Source organism: Carlito syrichta, unplaced genomic scaffold (genome assembly GCF_000164805.1).
Source record: "Carlito syrichta isolate Samal-C Ts95f unplaced genomic scaffold, Tarsius_syrichta-2.0.1 Scaffold305285, whole genome shotgun sequence".
NCBI classification, from domain to species: domain Eukaryota; kingdom Metazoa; phylum Chordata; class Mammalia; order Primates; family Tarsiidae; genus Carlito; species Carlito syrichta.
The window spans coordinates 48562-64748 of NW_007249381.1; positions in this window are offsets into that span (position 1 = coordinate 48562).

Below are 16187 nucleotides of genomic sequence, written 5' to 3' on the forward strand. Positions count from 1 at the left end.
AGATGCCTTTTCCCCATAAAAGTGGCTTTCAAATTTGTTTCTAGGAGCAGAAAGCTCTTTCAAATGATATTTACTCCCAATTATATGGAATTAATTAGATGTGAAGTTCAATATGAGGGGCAGGGACATAAAGAGAGTGGTGGTCTCAGAGAGGTTTTCTCACCATACCTTGCTGGATAACTTAAGGTGCCTCAGTGCATCTGCAGGGCAGAACAGATGCAGTTTGAAATTCGTCGATCTATAGAGAAAATTATAAACTCCCTTGTGTGGTATATAATCCCTTCATTAACCACCTGTTCAGGCTCATATCCTGTACTCTGCATCTTTACACTTCATGTTGCAGTCACATTGAGCTGTTGTCATTTTACAGATACATTGAGATCTCTCACAACTCTGTCTGAACACTAGTCTCTCTGCCTGGAACATGACCCTCTGGTAAAAATTCCAAGCAACTGGTTACTCATCCTCTGAAGGTCTGTGAGATATGTGTTCTCCCTGTCATGTTCCCACTGCTCACCCCAGGCGCATGGTCATTTTCCTTCTCTATATATTCCTGCTGCATTTCTCCCTTCACCTGTATAAGCATATTGCCTTATAATTATATCACTCTTCACATCTGTTTCTCTATTGTACATGCTGAAGTCAGTATCCATATCTTCAATCTTGATTTCTAAGTATCTATCACAGTTTTTCCATCTATAGTAGGTCATTAATAAATATTTGTCACATGAAGAAATGGGTAGCTTCTTAAATTATTGTATTTAGAGCAACATGCATTTCAAAGGTAAATACACTTAAAATATTTGACACAGTGATATGGTACTTTATTTTTTTAATAAAATGAGAGTTAAGTTTGTTGATAATAAAATGTTTGAAAGCAGGCTGGGCTCAGTGGCTCAGCCTATAATCCCAGCACTTTGGGAGGCCGAGGTGAGTGGATTGCCTGAGCCTGGTAGTTCCAGACCAGCCCGGGCAACTTGGAAAGACCTCAATTATACAATAAATAAAAAGTCAGCTGGGTGTGGTAGTGTGTGCCTGTAGTTCTAGCTACTTGGAAGGCTGAGGCAGTTGGAACACTGAAACCCAGCAGGTGGATGCTGGGGTAGCCATAAGCAGTGGGGGCATGACAGGGAGAACAGATATCTCACAGACCTGTGCACTACAGCCTAGGGGACAGAGTGAGACTCCAACTCAACAACAAAAAAATATGTGAAAGCAAGAAGATACACATGATTTTTTAAGCCTATGATTGTCACTTTCAAACCATTTAAGACTCCTATATTGGATGTGGGATTTTTTTCCTTTGGATTCTTTAGTTTATTAAGAGTAAATTTAAGTCATTTAAAGAGAGCATGCACAATCTCCAACCCATTCAAAGTTGGGTTGGAGCTGTTAGCACTGTTAGTCAAAATCACTACCCATAATTAATTGTTAAGTTTGAGTTACATTTCAGTAACTGAGTGTTTAAACTTAGTAGTATTCAAAAATGAGAACACAGTAAAAACAGAAAAAAAAAAATCAGTCAACTTTTTTTTGGTCAAAATACTACAAATCCTTAGAAAGATGAATTCTAAAATATGCCTGTAGTGGTTTTAACTATTGAAGTTATTAAAATGTATTTTAAATATCTATATTAAAAACCTGATGGCGATTACAGAATATGTCCTGAAAGTATAGAATGGACTATAAGCCTTCAGTATAAGCTGTAGTAATCTCTTTTCCACGTAGAGCTAGATGAACTAGGGAGTTGAACTGGAGCTAATGCTTTTTAGCGGAGGTAATAGAACTGCCTGGATAGAGCTCAAAGACTTAGGTTCCAAACCTGTTCATTTCCTTACTAGCTGTGTAGGCGCGTAGACTACTTACTTAAGTAATTTCCACTTCTGGGAGATAGGAATTATAATAATTACCTCATAAAGGTATTAATTGAAATGTCTGTAAAGTTCTTTAATTCCAAACACAGAGTAAGCAATTAATAAATGCTGCCTATTACTTTTATTATTTAACATCAACATATAGACTAAAAGACCTCTGAAAAGCTTTATGCTTATAGTGCTGCTGAGGGAAAAAGGCAAAAGGAAATGTCCATGTATGCCAAGGACAAGAAACTTGGAAAATGTCAAACACTGTTATTATAACAAACGATATTTAATTTTGTTCAGATTCTTCATAAAGGAGCCTCATTGGATTTAAAGATGTACAGAGCAGATAGATGCTACAGGATAACACACACATGGAGTGCAAAAAGGGCTTTCCAGAATATCTGACAGTTAGCTATTGCATTTACACCCGAGTCAACAGAAAATCGAATCACACTTATTTTTTCACTTAATCTTGCCTTTTGGGTCGAAATATTTCATAATCCTTTGAACTGAAGACAGAGAATACCTCATTTTTTATGATTCATAGTCATGATTCTTTATTTGACCTCAGTTCCTTTCTTGGATTAATGGGTGATGCCTGTATTTCTCAGATAGAACATTGTCATTGAGAGTACTTCATATAGTGAAATAGTGTTCCTGGTTTGTGTACTTTAATTGGTTTATATTGTACATTCATAAGCCATAAGGAAATCTAAATTACTGGGATGAAAACTTTGATGGAAAACCTTCTTACCTGACTTTCATTTATAATGAAAAGATCCATCTCTGAAACCAATTCATTTAAACAAACTACAGCCTAAAATCAAATATTTATCCTTATGTCCCTGACTAGGTACTTTGCCAACCCTTGTATGTCTTATCATCTCTATAGAAGGCTGAATATTTTCAACCTCTGTGACATTTGTACCTTTTTATTTTTTAAGAAATGTGAATAATTTGACTTTGTTTACTGCCAGCTATAGAGACAAGATATGAGTCTTCTATTTCTAAACCAGTAAAGATGAAAAAATTTGTATACTTATTTCTTCTTCGTCTTTTTGTCATCATGAATGTTTAACCTGTGTGTTAAAGCATCATAGGAAACACATTCTAATGGAGCTAAAATATTAGCCCCAGTACTGCATAATGCATAAAAGCCTTGACACACACACACACACACACACACACACACAACACACATAGTGAAAGATACAGATATACAGACAGACAGACACACATAAACACACTGAGAATATCAATTATTTTAGTGGTAGTGCAACTTTAGTTTTTTTAGCTATTATTTTTGATCAGCTATTATGAGCAAAAGGCATATCAAATACTTTGGAAATAATGGAGATGAAAAAGACATATTCCCTATATTCAGATATTTACAATCAAGTAATGTAGTGTGTTGGTAAGATATTTCCTACAAATTACCAGTTTAAACAAAAAGAAAATTTTAAAGTCACCTAATTTATAGTTGTTTAAGGATTCATAGTCGATGTACTGCAGGATTGATGAATTCAGCAGCCCAATTATGTTATCAGGAACCGGGTTAGTTTCCTGCTTAATTGTGTCATCCTTGGCTTCATATTATGCTCACTTCAGTGACTGATTATCTGCAGCACTTCCAGATATTACATCTTGAATATCAGTGACCAGAATAAAATAAGCATATACCATGTTATCTTGTGGTTATCTTTCTTAAGACAGAGGAAATTGTCTCCTGGAAATAGCCCAGAAGACTTCCCTTCTATGTCTTACTGTTCATTGTGAGAATCCTGAGTGATTTTTAACTGATCATCTGATGAAGGATCGATGTTCAAGAGTTACTCAAAATCCTCCAAATATAATTTTAAATTGCAAAAAATTATAATACATGCCAGAGTTTGATAAATACAATAGAAATATTATTGAAATATAAAAATGGCATGGGTCTTAGAGACAAAGGAAAAATGACAACAATCTCTGTGATTGTGAGGAATAGATGAAGAAACTGTCCAAAAAATTGTAGTCACCTTATTTATAGTTATTATCTTATTACTTCTCTTTTTGCCATCATTGCATCTCTCACAGTTTACCAGGTATTTATTTATAAGACTATTTGTTTAATTTTTGTTGTTGCCTCTGTACTGGAACTTCATAAGGACAGGAATAATGACTTTTATTCACTGATGTTTTTCTTTTTGTTAAATGAATCAAATAATGAATGAATGGTCTTGGAGAATTTAACAGCCAAGAAGAAGGCATTTCACGTTAAAGGAAGCATTATTTGGAAAGTTGTAAGTCAGAAAAACCACACACTTGCCTGCATCTTAGGGTAAGTATTGTAGAAGAGTGAGGAACTGTGCTGGGATGATGGTACAGAGTATGACATGCATGGAATTTTTTTAAAGTACACTGAATCTTTCAGAGTTGGATAGTGATATAGTAAGAGCACTGCTTTAGTAAGAAAATCTTGGCAGTTATATGTTAGATTACAAGTATTGGGTTTGATACTCTACATGAACATCATGCCTTGGACCTGTGGTAAATGTCCTTTTTGTGTAGATTTCTGTATAGAATAGTAGTCATGATGTTGTACTATGGAGTCATATAAGTTTGTTATTTTCTGGTATATACTATTTTCTTCTAAAGTGTACAGAAAGAAAAAGGGGGAAAAAAGAACAACTTTACATTGTAGAAAACGAATCACTTGAAATCAAGTGATCCAGCTTTACATCAACAGTGATAAGTCATATTGCTAATAAGTACTCTTGATATGATGAATTGAAAATGGCATTTTCAGGGAGACAGTCACAGGATGGGAAAAATTTTTTGCCAACTGTATATCTGACAAAGGCCCAATATCTAGGATCTACAAGGAACTTAAATGTGCCTAAAGGTAAAAAACAAACAGCCCCATTCAAAAGTGGGCAAAAGACATGAATAGACACTTCTCGAAAGAAGATACACGGGCAGCCAACAGACACATGAAAAAGTGCTCAGTCTCACTTATCATTAGAGAAATGCTAATCAAAACCACATTGAGATATCACCTAACCCCAGTAAGAATTGTCATCATTAATAAAACCAACGACAGCAGATGCTGGCAAGGATGCGGAGAAAAAGGAATGCTTCTACACTGCTAGCGGGAATGCAAACTAGTGCAACCTCTTTGCAAGACAGTGTGGCAATATCTGAAAGAACTAGAAATTGACCTTCCATATGACCCAGCAATCCCGTATTGGGAATATACCTGGAGGAACTCAAATCATTCTATAAAAAAGATACCTGCACACGTATGTTCGTTGCAGCTCTATTTAAAGTAGCAAAAACATGCAACCAACGATGTTGCCCATCAAAGCTGGACTGGATAAAAAAATGTGATACATGTACATAATGGAATATTGTGCAACCATAAAGAAGGACAAATATATGGACTTCGCAGCAACTTGGATGGATTTAGAGTCGATCATACTCAGTGATCTATCAGAGAAGCAGAGTACCATAGGTTCTCACTCATAAGCAGACCTTGAACAATTATCATAGTACTATAAGAAACGGGTTGACAGTAGTGGGAAATTGCCAGGGGAGGGGGGGTTGGCAGTTGAGGGAAACTGCTAGGGGAGGAAAGGGCACACCTCATCAACAAGGGTAACTGCATAATCAATATTTGTATACATAACCCTGAATTGTACCCCACATCTTTAAACTTTTTTTAAAAAGAAAATGATATTTTATCTCTATGGTCTTCTCTCCAAAAACACATTTCCTTAGTCAAACCATGAAATAACATCAGACAAACCCCAATAATAATCCTCAAAACTGTCACGTTCATGAAAAACAAGGAAAATCTGAGCAATTGTAACAACCAAGAGAGCCTAAAGAAATATGACACCTAAATGTAATGTGGTGTTGTCAACGGGATCATGGGACAGAAAAAAGGACACAAGGAGGAAACTGAGAGAACATCACTAACATATGGAGATTAGTTAACAATAACATATTGATATTGGTTCATTAATTGTGACAAATATACAATACTAACATAAGACTCTGAAAATAAGGGAAATGGAGTGTGGGAAAATAAGAGAAACTGATCAGTGGTAACAATGGATTATTTTCTCAATAATTTAGTAAATCTAAAAATATTCTAAAATAAAAAGTTTATTAGAAATAAAACTATGTATGCAACAACATAGAAATACCTCATTTACCTAAAATTTAGCCAAAGAATTCAGACACGACTGCATATGAGATATTAATCTATTAAGATGAAGTACAAGAATAGGCAAAACCAATTCATTTTGTTAGAAATCAGAAAAGGGATTTCACCTAGGAGAGAAAAGTGACTAAAGAAGGAGCTCTTTTTGTTGTTGTTGTTTTGAGTTGGAGTCTCACTCTGTTGCCCAGGTTGGAGTGCAGTTGCACGCTCACAGCCACTGCAACCTTGACCTGCTGGGTTCAGGTGATCCTTCTGCCTCAACCTTCCAAGTAACTGGAACTACAGGCATGCACCACCATGCCCAGCTATTTTTTTATTTAATGTAGAGATGAGGTCTCACCAAGTTACCCAGGCTAGTCTCAAACCCATGGGCTCAGACAATCCTCTTACATCTGCCTCCCAAAATGCTTGGGATTATAGGCATGAGCCACCGTGCCCAGTCCTAAAGAAGGAGCTCTTTAGGGAGTGCTTGTGATATTCAGATTTGTGGTCTCTATGTTGGTCTCCACAATGGTATGTTCACCTTGAAAAATATCAACTTGTGCTTATTATTTTAATACTTATAGGTACATAGATTTTAATTCAATAAAAATAAAAAGGCAATAAGCACACTTTTTTTCAGTGGCATTTGGATTATATATATCATAAAGAACATTTTTTGGAACATTAGACACCAAAATGTATTTTATGTGAAATGATTACAACCAATAAGTAAAGAACATTACAGTAATAGCCCATAATGTAACACATGAGTGTTATGTTGGTATACCTTTTTTTATTATTTACATTTTCTTCATTTGTGTGTTTCATTGTCATTGTTGTTGCTGTTTTAAATCACAACACGCAGCCTAAGAGAAGCAAAGATACTCCAGAAATTTGACACAAATTCTATTAGATTTAGGAAGGGATATCTGTAGTCAAGAACAGTGATCACCATTTATTTGACTCAGGCTTAGATTTATTATGAATATATTTCTATAGATAATTATAAATACATGAAATGTACAACCTTCACATAGAAAAAACAAAATGAATGCATCATTTAATATCACTAGTAGTGATGCTTTCTCTTCAGTTCCTCGTGGGCAGCCCTCATGTGCTACACTTCTCATACTTATGTGCTTCTCCTGAGGGCCTGCCTACTCAGGCCGCATCTAATTTCACATTCAGTGACCTTTCTCAAGTAAATAATTCCTTGGCTTAAATATCTTCAACTGCCCCTTCCCACTATCTGAATAAAAATCTAAACTCCTAAGCAAGACTGACATAGACTCTTAATTGTCCCTTAACAAATTTTTCTTTCTTCCTCAATAAAATAATATCCAAATGTTAACTAGACAGATGGTAACCTTCTCCAAAATGTCTATATTTCTCAAGCTCTCGTGTAACTAGTAGATGTGGCCTTTAATGTAGGTCTAGCGATGGAATATAAATGATGTGTACAACTTCCAGGAAATATCCTTAAGGAGTTGCTTTTGATATGTTGCCCCTTCCTCCTTTTTGCTACTTGGAGTAGATCCAATGCTGAAACAGTCGTCTAGGACCACAGGGAGAAGATGCACATTGAACATGCATTAGACTACCTGTGCTACATGAGATAAAAGAGACTTCTAACTCATTTAAACTCTCATCATTTTGAGTATTGAATCTAATCCTAGTGTTCTATTTCTACCCCAACTCGATTTTTGCTCCTTTGCATGAGAAACCAGATAATGGATTTATTAGGAAAAGACAAGATGCAGTATTTTTTTTCCTCCAGTATATAACAAAATGCTTGACACATAATAGTTGCCCCCAAAAATGTTTGTTGAACTTCACTGAGTAGAGATATTACTTCCAGCAAAAGTTAAGTTCAGAGTCATATTATAGCACTAAAGAAAATCTTCTCAACCTATCTTCTTTCTCCACTGGCCCAGGAGGGGAAAAACAAGCAACAGGAATTTAGAAAAAACACAATGGAGGGAAAAGGTAAAACTCAGGTGCTATGAAAAACTTCAGAAGGAGAAATAATATATCATATCCATTAAAAAATAATATGATTGTATGAAGATATGTAATAAAAAATAAAAAAGAGTCTTCATATATTAAATATTATATGACCATATTTAAAACTTCAGTAAAAGAGTTGGATGATGAAGCCTAGAAAGTGGAACAAGACAGAAATAGAAAATAGGGAAAAAAGATAAAAACATTCTAGGATCAGCCCAGGAAATCCTTTACTCAGCTACTAAGAATTGTTAGAAAGAGAGAAGGAAGGAATAGAGAAGAGGGAATTATCATAAACAGAATGTATGAAAACATCTCAAAAGTAAATGGCACTCAGCCTATATTTATTGAAGTATGTATATATTTTTTCTTTATCTCATGAATACCAGTCATAATTATTAACCACATACTACCTACAGCAATATCTGTTAGCCACTGGAGAGAAAACATATGAATAAGATAATGCTTCTGATTTCTAGTCTCACCCTCCCCATCACTTTACTTATATATTGTTTATGTGAACACTAGCCTGGTAATGATGAATAATTAATAATGTGATACTTACTAATAAAGACTTGGTTTCTCTTGGTGATTGTGTATATTGGATGGTTGACCTTTAGTTCATGAAATTTACTTTTACAAATAGAAATGTATAAGTTTGAAAAGAATTTTCAATGGATTTTTAAAATTCAACTTAATAATTAACTTTTTGAAAAAGAGACTGTCATGGTACCTAATGGTTTTGTATAAATGGAAAGCACAAAAGTAGGTAGACCTATTTATTAATAGCACACACACACACACACACACACACACACATACTCACACACAAGCTTTTGTATAAATAAGTAAAAATAATAGAAAGAAGTAGAAGTAGAAATTTGGCAAGACTTGAGAACTCTATCTAGTACTTCATTTTCCCAACCCCAACATTTCTTTATTTAATTTATAATTTCAAAACTCAAAAACATGGTCTGTGGGATTCCTAGTATGGAATATAATACAATAAAGTCATACAACCACATGACCTATTTGATGATAGTGATTATTGGTGTTTATCCTCAATCCAACTTACATTTTCAAATGAAAGTGGTCAAATGAGGAGGCTAGATATGGAGAGGAATTTGAGACAACCTCTTGAAGATTCTGGTAGGTTGGGGAAAGGTCCTTATATTCTTGATATTGTATTTATAATTCTCAACTCCTTGGACATGGGATGATAAAATAGGTTTCAGCTAACTAGATTCCTTGAATCACAGTTACTGTGCAGGAAAACCAACTAGTTTCAGAACCCAGTCTTCTCCTTATTCTACATTTTAGACAGAGCAGACAGTTGCCACCAGGTAGTGCCAAATTCCAACTGGGACTGGAATTTGAAACAGACTCATGGAATTCCATGAGTTATCTGATTCATTTCATTATTCTCAAAATATCATCACCAACTTTTACATTAATTAATATTTTGGACCCTTATCACGTTATGGTAGGATTTTACTGTACTTTAATTTTGCTGACTAAATTCTGCAATTATACTATCTTTGGGCATCATGGAGGAAGAAATCAACTGAGTCACCATGCCTGGATTGTTCTCAGTTTTATATCAAGTATAAAAGCAGCAGTCAGTTATCCAGAGCCCTCTCTATCTGAGGCACTTAATACAGGAAGTCCTCAATATATGAACGAGTTCTGAGAGCATGTTGTAAGTTCTGTTTGTTTTAAGTTCAACAAAGTTAGCCTAGGTACCCAACTAACACAATTAGCTATATACTACTATGTGTATTTAACGGGTCATACTGACACCTGGTGGAGAGAAATACTACATAAGAGAACGCAGATGTGCATCATTAAAAGTTCACAACTTGAGGGTTCATATGTAGGAGACTTACTGTATTATATGTATTTTCCCATTTAATCCTCATTACAAACCTGTGAGAGGATGTTAATTGTCCCAGTTTTGCAAATGAAGGAACTTGGGTCTCAGGGAAGCAAAGTGATTTGCCAAAGGCTTGTCAGAGTAATAGAGTTGAGATTCAAACCCACATGTGACTCCAAAGCCTGTGTCTTGATTTGGGGGGTGTTTGGCTTGTACTGTACCCCCACCTCTCTCCCCTGTTTTCCCTACAGTGGAAAAGAGGCCTTTTAAGTCAGAATATCACATTCCCCTCTGATCTCCAGGCCACATGGGCTAATGAGCTCAGCCAGGTTTTCTGTGTCCTGGGAGGCAGTGCTTCTGTTCCCCTCACAAGGAGGGAGACACTGCAGCATCTCTCAGCGCCTCCAGCATCTGGTCAGGCATGGGTGGCAGTAGCCCATGCCCTGAGCCTCCCTGAGTAGAATTAGATTTATAGCTAACTTAAAGTTCTATCTTTGCCTGTCATTGGTTCGATTATCTGTTTACTTCTTATAACACCACTTTATTAATAGATGTAAGAAGGGTTATAACTATTATGTGAAAATTGTTATTTTCTCCCTAATCTATCATGGCACATTAAGAAGAAAATAGAAAGACTTTCTAATAGTAGTAATCACTCTTCAAAAAAAATTACTGAAATATCTATTAAATGCAAGAGAATGGGGGAGAAAATCATTGTGAGTATAATGTCAACATTAAAATCCAGTGTAATTAGTTCTGTCTACAAATATGCTATGACAGGACACATTTCAGTTAACATATTTATATACATCTTGCCAAAGTAGCTTTTCAACAATTTTTGAAATGTCCACTTCTATAATTTTTGTGTCCATCAAAAATAAATGTAAGTAATTTAGGTAGTCAGTCCATTGTTGACCTAATGTCACACATAAGTGATATTTTGAGTTTAATATTCTTGTACTAGACTGTTTGGAAGCTAATTTCATGAAGCTTACATTTATTATGAGATTACCATCTGTTTATGCAAAGAGTAGAGCCCCTTTTACTGAATCCTTCAAAAAGAAAACACATCCTACTGCTTTTGGTAGGAATATTTAAGGTTAGAGGGATCCAAGATAGCCACTGAGGAGCAGCAGACCAGTGTCCCTCTCTCAATAAGCAAGGCAGAGAGTAGGGACACAGACAATGACAGACAGAGACACCCTGAACACCTTTGGATAGGTGAAGCACCTTGCACCTAACAGGTCTCTTGGAATATATAGAGACCAGAAAGCAATAGCAGATGTGGAACTCTGGGTGCCCCATCCCCTGTTGTGTGTCAGGCTCACACAGGAGCTAAAGCCCCGCTCGGTGAACAAGAGTGGGTGAGTGATCCTAAGATACTTTGGGTCAGTTCACCCCCCCTCATCTATGCATGAGTCATTGGCCCCATGCAGAGGAGTCCTGGTCAGGGCACAGCTGTGTGCAACTGGAGCTCAGGTGGAAGAGGGACTAAAATCCCCACTCAGAAAGCTGATGAGAGTGTGATGGCAGAACCTGGCAGCTGTCTCCCAAGCCAGGAAAGCCCACCTGCAGAGTGAAGCAATCGGTGCTTGCCACAACAACTGGTAGACATCTTCTCAGCTAGATCAGAAAAAAAATCACCTCCAAGTCCTGCATTCCTACAGGGCAGATCCTCCCACCAACCATAGGAGGGAATTTGCTTTTTTCTAAGAGTAGAGTGTGGACTTGAACAGGGAGGGAGCTAGGAAAAACATCCATAGGCTTTCTCTGTGGGAAGGCTTCTGGGCTGCAAACTGTAGAGAGCAGACAGAAACCCTATCCTCCAACCCACTCTCTGCAGGCCTAGCCAGATTGACTAAAAGGAAGAGAGAGAAGGTCCAAATAAACAATTAGTAAAGCAAAAGGCGAAGTCACAACTGACCTGAAGAAATTCAAAAGATTATCAGTGATTACTATGAACACCTATATGTAAATAAACTAGAAAACTTAAAGGAAATGGAGGACTTTCTGACATCACACAACCTCCCAAGGTTGAATCAAGAAGTAATTGAGACTCTAAACAGACTAATAACAATCCAGGAAATCAACTTTGTCATAAGAAATCCCCCCACCAAAAAAAAAAAAAAAAAAAAAAAACCCAGATCAGGTGACTTCCCAGCTGAGTTCTACAAGACATACAAGGAGGAGCTGATACCAGGCAATCAAGAATGATGGAACTCTCTCCAAATCATTTTATGAAGCCGACATCATACTGATACCCAGACCTGGCAAATATTCAACAAGGAAAGAGAATTACAGGCCAATCTCTTTGATGAACATAGACGCAAAAATGCTCAACAAGATTCTAGCAATTCAAATTCAACAACACATCTCAGGAATGAAGCCCATTACTAGGTGGGCTGTCTTTCTGGGATTCAGGGCTGGTTCAGCATTCGCGAGACCATATACGTAGTTCAGCACATTAACAAATGTAAAATCAAGAACCACATGATGATATCATTCGATGCAGAAAAATCATTCAACAAAATCCAGCATCCCTTCTTGATAAAAACCCTTGAGCACTTAGGTATAGAAGAAACATTTTTCAAAACGGTAATAGCCATCTAAGATAAACCCATAGCCAATGTTTTGCTCAATGCACAGAAACTGGAAGCATTCCCCTAAATTAAGAACAAGATAAGAATGCCCATTCACACCCTTCCTGTTCAGCACAGTGCTGGAAGTCCTAGGCAGAGCAATCAGATGTGAGAAGGAAAACAGGGGTATCCAAATAGGAAAAGAGGAAGTTAAGCTATCCTTTTTTTTGTAGGCAATGTGACTGAAACCCCTAGGGAATCTGGCAAAAACCTCCTTGCACTGATAAATGACTTTGATAAAGTCTTGGGTCACAAAATCAACGCCCAAAATACAGTTGTATTTCTATATACCAGCAACCCAGCAACAAGCAGGCAGAGAACCAAATAAAAAGCACAAACCTATTCACAATAGCCACACACACACACACAAAAATGAAATACCTTGACATCTACCTAACCAGAGAAGTGAAAGACTTATATGAGAATTACAAAACACTGTTCAAAGAAATCAAGGATGATACAAGCAAATTGAAAAACATTCCATGTTCACAGATTGGAAGAATCAATATTATCAACATGCCCATCCTCAAGGCAATTTACAGATTCAATACAATACCCATTGAATTACCAACATCATGTTTCTCAGACCTGGTAACTACAGAAATTTCTTTGGAAAAAAGAGAATGAATAGCCAAAACAATCCTCAGCAAAAGGAACAAGCAGGAAGTATCACACTCCCAGATTTTAAACTTTATTACAAGGCTCCAGTAACCAAAACAGCCTGAACAGAGATTCTGGAAGCAAAATCATGAACTCTCAACCATCTTATCTTTGACAAATTCACCAATTACAAACACTGGGGAAAGGAGACCATATTTAGCAAATAGTGCTGGGAAAACAGGTTGACTACATGTAGAAGAATGGTACTGGACCCCTTTCCTATCACCATCTACAAAAATCAACTAAAAATGGAGCAAAGAGCTAAATGTAAAACCTCAAGCTATAAACATCTTATAAGGAAAAGTAGGAAACACCCTTATGCACATCAGAATAGGCAACAAATTCTTGACCAAGTCTTCAAAAGTGAATGCCATAAAAGCAAATATAGATAGTTGGGACCTTATCAGACTGAAAAGCTGAAAGAGGAAATTCACAGAATGGTAAAATATAGTTGCAAATTCTGCATTTGACGAATGTGTCTCATCTAGGATTATAAGGAACTCGAAGTGAAAGGGAAAAAAAACATTAAAAAGTGGGCAGTGCAACCCCTTTGGGTCCCTTCCCACTGTGGGAGCTTTTCTGTTCTCTCAATAAATCCTGCTTTCTCACTTAAAAAAAAAAAAAAAGTGAGCAAAGGATATGATCAGACATTTCTCAAAAGAAGACATTACAAGCAACCAATAGACACATGAAAAACTGCTCAGCCTCATTAATCATCAGCTGCATGCAAAACTACAGTGAGATACCACCTAACTCTGGAGTAAGGATGCTATCATTAATATGTCAAAAAACAATAGATGCTGGTGTGGGTGCAGAGAAAAGGGAATGCTTCTACACTGTTGGTGGAAATGCAAGCTAGTTCAACTTCTCTGGAAAGTAGTGTGACAATTCCTAAAGGAACTAAAATTTGACCTTCCATACCATCCAGCAATATATTTCCTAGGAATATACCTGGAGGAACATAAATCGTTCTACAAAAAAGACACCTGCACATGCATGTTTATTGCCGCACTATTCACAATAGCAAAAAGAACCAACCCTACTGCCCAACAAAAGTGAACTGGATCACGAAAATGTGGTACATATACACCATAGAGTATAACATGGCCATAAAGAACAAAATCATGGACTTCACAGCAAATTGGATGGAGTTGAAGGCCATAATACTAAGTCAACTATCACAGAAACAAATAACTGAATACCACGTGTTCTCATTCATAGATGGGCTCTGAACATTAGTCACATTAGCACAAGGGAGGGATTGGCATCACTAGACACTGCTAGGGACGGTGGGGACAAGTGACAAAACAAAGAGTACCTGGTCCACTACTGGGAGAGTGAAGGCCAGTTAGAAGCCTAAACTTCACCTGCATGCAACCTACTTATGTAGTTAATCCTCGCTTTTATACCACATCTCTACAATAAAATAAAATTTTAAAAAAGAAATATTTGAGGTTAAAATATTTGAGGTTAAACATAGAAGACCTTAATATTTTTATTTCTCAGGGTTTTAGAGTGAGAAAGGTCTGCATTTATGTTTATAGTAGCCAAGTGGTTTTAAGCTAAAGAGCTTAGATTATTTGAGTGGTGGTTTACTTCATACTATTTCTTATATGTGGAAATACCCCTTCACCATCACAAAATCAAACTTATTTATTTCTTTTTTATTTGCTGAGTATTTGAAGTTACTAGTTTGCTCAAAGAGCTGTAAAGGTAAGTTAGGAATGTTTTACATGTATTTTGGTGTTTGAGAGAGACAAATAATTGGCATGCCTCTTGCCAGCCCAGGTTTTAAATCAATAGAGATTAAACTTCAGAGTAAGCAGATTGAAGCTAAAATAACTCCTGAGTTTCTGATAAAAGGCAGCTTGAAGAATGACTCATGTGCAATAGTGTGCTCAAGTCAGCTAGTCGGGGGATTCTGAGTGCTGATTGTTCACATATTTTCCCAATTTCGTGTTCAGTGACATCATGCTGGTACCTTGAAATCAACCAGGGTGGGAATATTTGCACTATGAAAATTGGTAAAAGATACAAATCAGGAACTCCCGCCCCCCCCGCCGCCACCAGAGATCTGATTGTTGACATTTAACAGATACCAAGGATTGAAAGGATTGAAAGAATGTCTTAGTCTAAATACTGAATCCCAGGGTTACCCAATCAGTCCCATGAGGTGTATACCAGGAGATATGCTCCCTGCACCTGGAGCTGAACAAATGTATTTTCTGCAGATAACTTATTCACCAGAGGAAGGGGGAAAAAGAGCTTTAATTATGTATGCTCTTTCCAAACTCTCCTATTCTTTCTACCTTCCCAAGATAGAAGTGAGGATGTAGAAAAATGCAACTTCGCTTGGAGGAAAACATTGGCAGTGTGAATGAATGTTCCTCCACCTATTGTCCCCAGCCTTCTGCTTTTTGTTCTTTTGTCTATTGGACTAAAACACTGAGAAATGGGCTTTATTAAGGGTGTGATTGTTTCCCTGTAGGAAGGAAATTAGCATTCCATTAGAGGAGTCTCTTTCTACCTTCATGAGGCAGCTATCACCATACCAACCATTGTTTCTTTGGATACCTTCCTGGGAATATTGGTGATCAGTTTTTTGTTTCAGAAAGTGCTATCTACTGAACTCATATTTGAAAACAAAATATTAGTAGGTTAAAAATTTTCTCTCTACATATACATCTACAGAATTTTCTTGCACATTTTATTTTTCCTATAACAGTAAGTGATTTCACAGTAGAAGGCACACTCACATTGTGCTGAGAAACCCTTGGCCGAGTAACTTTCCAGTGTGACGTGTATGTCTGCCCATTATATAAACTGCAGCCACACGTGGGTGTATAGGATTTGGGTAGTTTTGCAACTACTGTAACAGTTTCCCAGAAGTGATCAAAGGTGTGCTCAGAAGTCTAGTTCCTCATAGAACTAACACATACAACGTCCAGGCATTTCTAGGG